Below are 6346 nucleotides of genomic sequence, written 5' to 3'. Positions count from 1 at the left end.
GGTGGTGGGTGATGGAAAGAACTTTAGGTCAGCTGGCTGCAGATGGGAACTGCTTGAATGGCAAAAGTGGGGAATCTGCCCTTCTGAGGGGTATTCCGAGAGTGGGGGCGACTGAGATCCCTCCCAGAATTCAGCTCAGAAGGTTTGGCCGCTGTTTCAAGATCTGCAGAAGTCTTGGAAGTTGGATTTATTGGCCAACCAGCTTCACCTGGAGGGCCGTTCGGAAGAGAGTTGCTGGTGGGCCACAGGCAGAGCTTCTTCCAGCCCACTAACATTTCCCCTGACAGTTCCTCTTGAGGAGCCACAGCACATCTTGCTGGAATTCATTACACTGTTGCCCCAATCCGTGGCTTGAGGAAAGAGATGACTCTCTTATGGACGCTCCACCCGTGTTCCATTGACTTGTTTCCAAAAAGGTGATGGGGGATATTTTTGCAGTTCTCTGGGTACAAAGGCAGCCTAGAATGCACCACTGCTTATGAAAAGTGCATTTTGCCATTTGAGGAAACCAAGGAGGATTTCCAGCTTTCTCTTTGCAAAACAAGTCAGGTGGCGCTCGTTCCCAAGAGCAACACAAAGTTGTCACTGCGCGGGCATCATGAAAATGTGCTCCAGATGGTGGATTTGATATATTTCCCTGGGAAGTTCTCTTGGTGATTTGAAAGGGAAAAGCACTGCCAGGAAGTTCTCTCCATTCTGCTCTTCCTGGGCAAAAGTTCATCAAGATTACAGAGAGCTCCTGCTAACACTTTTGGGGGTCCTTTGTTGACATTTCGCTCCAGAGTATGAGCGTGTATATACATTTACTTCTGTCACAGGGTTTATAAGGTGCTCCAGTTAAACTGACTCTCAGCAGCATACAATTCCTCGATTCTGTAATCGGAGTTAAAAACAGACAAGATGGCTGTAACAGTCATCAAAATCAAAGTAAAAAACATAGGTCACAACTATACATACAGTAGTTGGGCATCTAAATACTGAAAGCTCCCAAGGCTTGACAAAACCAAAATGTCTTCACGGTCTTTCTCAATGTCAGGAGGGAGGGGCCATTCAGACATCTGGGGGACCTTACTCCAGAGGAGAGGACAGCGACGGAAAAGGTTTACTTCTGTGGTCCTTGCCGATTATGGTCCCTGATTGAGAGAACATGGAGAGACCCCCCACCCTCGGTCTTCAGTCTTATCTGGCAGATGGGTGTGCCTGGGAAAAGGCAGTCCCACGGATATCTGGGATTAACGGCTTTCAATGTGTTTTCCAGTCCCTGAAATTGCACCCAGAAGCCAACTGGCAACCAGTGCAGCTCTTGGAGCAAAGGTGTTACATGGACATCTCAGGGCACATCATAACTTCTCAAGCCACCACATTCTGGGCCAGTTGTAGCTTCTGAGGGCCCTTCAAGGATAGCCCCATGTCAAGAGCATTGCAACAGTCCCATTGTGAAGTGGCTATGGCATGAGCAACGGTGAGTAAAGCCTCGCATTCCAGGAAAGGACTTCGTTGGTACACAAGATGGAGCTGAGCAAAAGCTGCCTCCCTCTCATAGGAGTTGTCATCGGCTTTGTTAGCTTCCTGTCACAGCAGGTGGCATTGACTGATTTTGGGAAGCAAAGCAGGGTTGGACCAGGTTAATTCATGGGTGGGAGACCATCAGGCCATCCCAGGGTGGAAAGGTAAACTGGAGGTCAAAATACCATTCTGCAAGAAGGGAAAGGCAGAAGATTTCCGTCGTGTTGTCAAGAAAATTGCATGAAATCTTGAAGTCACCAAGAATCAAAGCTGAGTAGGAGAAAACTATATTTTATTTATTGCTAATTTAAGGACTGCCTAGTACAAAAATGCAAGCTGTTGTTGCTATTGCTGCCACCAGCACAGGAAGGTTGCCAAGGAGAGTGTCACCGAGTAGGCAGTCCTCAAAGTCAAACTTCTCAAAGTCAAACTCCTCCACCCTGGCAGTCCCCCTGTGGCCCGGGAATTCTGGAAGCCACATCCCAGCACAGCTGTTAGGGAAGGTTGCTTGAAGTAACAATAATTCTGCTTGACTTAAAAGTGATGCAAGACTCTCTGCTGTGTCAACCTGGGTGGTAACATTTGGAAGGTATCTTTTACGGGCCATGTGGTGCTGGGTGGAACTCCTTTGAGCCACCTTGGCTGTGGGGATGAAGCCAAAAAAAGGGAGGGGGAAAGAGTGCAACATTATCCTCTTGAAATCTGTTTAGGCGCCATGGGTCAAGTGTGCTTTAGCACTGCTGCTTCATGCAAGCCCTGGTGTCTCCAGCAGAGGGCAACATCTGGCAGCTGTGGCTCCCCTCAACGGGACCGGCAAGAGGTCTCCCAGCGCGGATGTGCAGGAAGCTGAAGCTCTGCTTTTTGTTTTCCTCTGCAAAAGAGTCGTTTTCCAAATGGCACTGGATCAACACACAGGCTGTAGAACTGGAAGCAAAGTTGTTCCTAAGAAAGGGTCACGCTTGCTGGGAAAATATGAGACTTGCAATCCAGTAGGAATAGCTGGCTCCAGGCGAGAAAGGCTACAGCCTGAACTTCTCTGGGAGTTAGTGCAGCTGAACTCAAATTTAAGCATTAAAAATATGCCAGATCTCACAGGGGTTTATCAGTTCTATAAAACCAGCTAGGAGAGGTACAAATATCAAACAGATTGCGTGTAAAAACATAAAATAGAAGTCTGGACTCCTGTAGCAGCTCAGTGACTGAGGCGTGAGTCCGTATCAGAAAGCTGATGGGTCCCTAGAGGCCTTTCAGTCCTACCCCTTCTCTAAGCAGGGGAACCAGAACGGAGGCACCTCTGTCTCCTTTTCCTAGTATTTAGACAACGCCTACCTTGTAACTTAGACTGATTTCACTTCTCTTGCTTCCTTGCACAAATCAGAGAGACGTGTGGGCATGAACCAACCTTAAGTACCATCAAAAGTTCAGTGAAACAGGGCAGCCTCTCCGATGCCCACCAGAAACAGAATGAAGCCTGGGAAAGGGTCAGGAGGCTGTAACTGAAAAGGCCTCGTCTCAAGGACTCACCACTCTTGCGTTTCTCACTGGTGGGACATAGTGGAGTTCTCTGGGCCTGGGGAGATCAATACCAAGGTTATTGATCAGGTTTTGTTCCTGGCAAAGACAGGATACGAGCTTTTTCTGTTGGACAAAGTCCAGTTTGGACACCAAAGTCCAGCTAATTACTGGACTTTGGTGTCCAAACTGGGCTTTGTCCAACAGTTCTCTAAGCGACTCTCCTCACCGAATGTTATGATACTCCATGGGCTATTTGCAGACTAGACTGGCCCTGCTGTGCTTACACACCTCTATTGTTCAGACAAGCCTTGGGCCAGCACACAATGCGTTTTGTCCCATCCCGCCTCTCTTGGCCTCTGGGGACTTCAGCAAGGCACCTCTGCTGTCCAGGTAGCATTCTTGGTGGAAAATTTTCCCAGGGCGCTGCTGGCTGCATGAGGGAATGTCTGACTGATATTCCACAATCTGCATTTGGAGAAAGGAGAGACCATTCCTTACCACGTGTCTCTTTTCATCCCTACGACACCCCAAACTAGCACATGGCTTCAAAATTGGGCCAAATCTTGGCAAATGTAGTAGAGGGCTACACGACTAGACTAGAAGAACACTGGAATGATTGCATGAAACATGTTGAGGATGACATTTCTCAAACAGGTCAGGAGAAACTCTGCATACTCAGGAGGAAAGGTAATGTGTCAGTGTTTTGCAGGAAGGGTGACTGACCTTCTAGGAGAGAGAAAATGCTATAACATGATGCTGCGTTATGGTGCCTGACAGAGAATTGTAATGAAAAATGGATGTGCCTCAGCAGAGAAGCCCTTCTAGTTGTTTTGTGTTGGCGCAATGTGAAAAATTGGACTCGAACCTCTCTGTTACAGACCTCACTGGTAAGTCCTGGAGCATAGGATGCAGCTTCCAAATGCTTGGTGCTGACCTGTGTAAATCGCCGGCATAATGGCTGGGTTTCACATGCCACTTGGCTAATACGTGGTTCGGGGTGTGTACGTAAACCCAGCTGGTATGATTAGTTTCTTATTCAATCTGTTGTGCAATTCCAATCAGCTGATTACTTTAGTTAATTACGGCATGTACATTGCCTGAATGCAACTGTAAAGCCTGTCCCCCCCCCCCCTTTATCTATTTAGCCAGTCAAATCGCCTTACCTGCGGTCTGGAGGCACACAGACACGCTAACTGGGTCAAAAGCCACCATCTGGAGAATTCCAAGACCCCACCCACGTTCTCCAGGAAGGACCAAAGATTTCCCCCAACAGAGCATTGCTAGCTTCATCGCATGTCTCGCTCCTTCCCCTGAGACAGGCAGGGAGCCTGGGCTGTGCTTTCCGTGCAGCGAATCAGCACCTGGAAGGTGTCTCCTGTGCTGCCAGGGCTTTATCAGTGAGGTCGATAACGGTGGGGCGGCTGACCGGTACTTAACTTTCGCAGGGAATGGTGCATGGGTAGAACCAAATCTGGTGACCTGGGGCATATTAGCGCCGCATCCTTAACTACTCCTGTCCTACGCTCATGCCAGCTTGACTCTAAAGCAGTTTAAGAACCAGACAGATGTGCCAGCTGCAGCTTGCAAAGCATTCAGTCCAAACTGCAGGCCACCGTGTTCTCTCACTGGACAATTCCCCTGCTACTGTGTCCTCACTCACCACCAGGAAAGCTATTGCCAGTCACCTTGTCTGGGCCCTGTATTGTTCCACATTGTTACTGAGGACTTGGATGACAAAGCTGAGCTACACTTAGGTGGGCAGATGACCCAGAGCCAGGAAAAGTGGCTGATATTTTGGAGAAGAGAGAAGATTCAAAAAGATCTAGACAGTCTAAAATGAACAGGATGGAACTGAACAGGAAAAAATGAAACTTCTGCATCTGGGAAGGAAAAGGGAAAGTCACAAGTACAGGATGGGGGAGGCTTGGCTTGGCAATAATACATGGGAAAGGAGTCTGAGATCTGGATTCCTCACTGAGAAAAGAGTCAGAACCGGTAGCTTAAATGGCTTCTTCCCCCTCTAGGATTCTGGGCCTCCGACTGGGCAGTGAAGCTTGCTAAGGGGGTACGTTTTATCTGGGAAAACAAGCTGATCAAGTTCCACCTCGGGCATTAGAAGACAGAAAAGGTAAATGCTATAGAATGAGTTTTGCAGGCAGTTAGCAGGAACAGGATGTTTTTGGGGGGTGGGGGTGGTTCAGGAGAACCATGTTCCTTGAGGATTAGTGTTGTTTATCCCTACGTTTACTTCCAATTGCTCTCCCCAGAGTTACCACTGAAGCAGTCTTCTGTACTAATCCTTGTCTGGAACGGTGGCATTTTGCACCGGTCAAGGACCCTGAAATGGCTGTGTCTGACCCATCTCCCAAGCAGCCTCCCAGTGCCCTTTGAGGCGTGGCTGAGAGAGCTGGCAGGATAGTGGTGTCAGGGGAAAAACCACGTTAAACACGGGAGGCAGACACACCATAAAACAAGTCACTTCAAAGTTCTAAAAGCTGTATTAAATGTTAGTTCAACAGCAAGTAAAGTTCAACCAATAGCATACAAGGTACTCACTTAGATTCACATTGCAATGTCGTGACCATTCTAATCGAGCCGTCAGGTAAACAGCTTGACCAAAATGGTCCCGACCCCCTCAGATGCAATCCCTTTCATCCTTTAAAACCACAAACCACAGACACGACTCCTAGGTTTAGCAACTGATTCGTAACGTCCTTGGTGCTAATTTTACCGTACCTTCCTGTTCTGTTCCCATCAGCAAGTTGCTTAGTCTTGCATTTGACTTTTCCTGTCATTGCCCTACAGGTCACAAGAAGCTAACTTGGCTTTATCAAATGCAATCAAAACTAACATTAAAACATATAGAAGGCTACTAAAATTTTCCTCTCACAGTGGCCTCTTATTTCTCCTTATCTTGCACCTGCAAGGATGCAGCATTTGCTGGAGGCACATGCTGGCAAGGGGGAAAAAAGAGGGAAAAAACCTCCTGCAAAAGTGGGTGAACCCAGAACAATGAGTGTGGAGTCATGAGGTCTGGGCGCTTGGTTTAAATAACTGGCACAGCTAAATGTTGGATAGCGGTTTGTTTTTTTCACTTGGCAGGGAGATAAGGCCTCTTATCACATCCAGGTATTGTAGGTAGGTTGGGTGCTCATCCAGGAATGCTCTTATTTTTACTGATCCATTAACAAGTCCAGGCCTTCAGGGTCTGCATCATGATCTAGACATCCTCCTTTCCCTATTTGCTTGATGGGGTTCAGATCAGAGGCCTTCCAGGTATGGGACTGCATATATTCCACATCATCTGAGATGGATTACAAGAGTC

Source organism: Python bivittatus, unplaced genomic scaffold, assembly GCF_059951505.1.
Source record: "Python bivittatus isolate LINGU-HERP-01145 unplaced genomic scaffold, Pbiv_v1 ctg000240_np1212, whole genome shotgun sequence".
Classification (NCBI taxonomy): domain Eukaryota; kingdom Metazoa; phylum Chordata; class Lepidosauria; order Squamata; family Pythonidae; genus Python; species Python bivittatus.
This window is presented reverse-complemented; position numbering follows the sequence as displayed.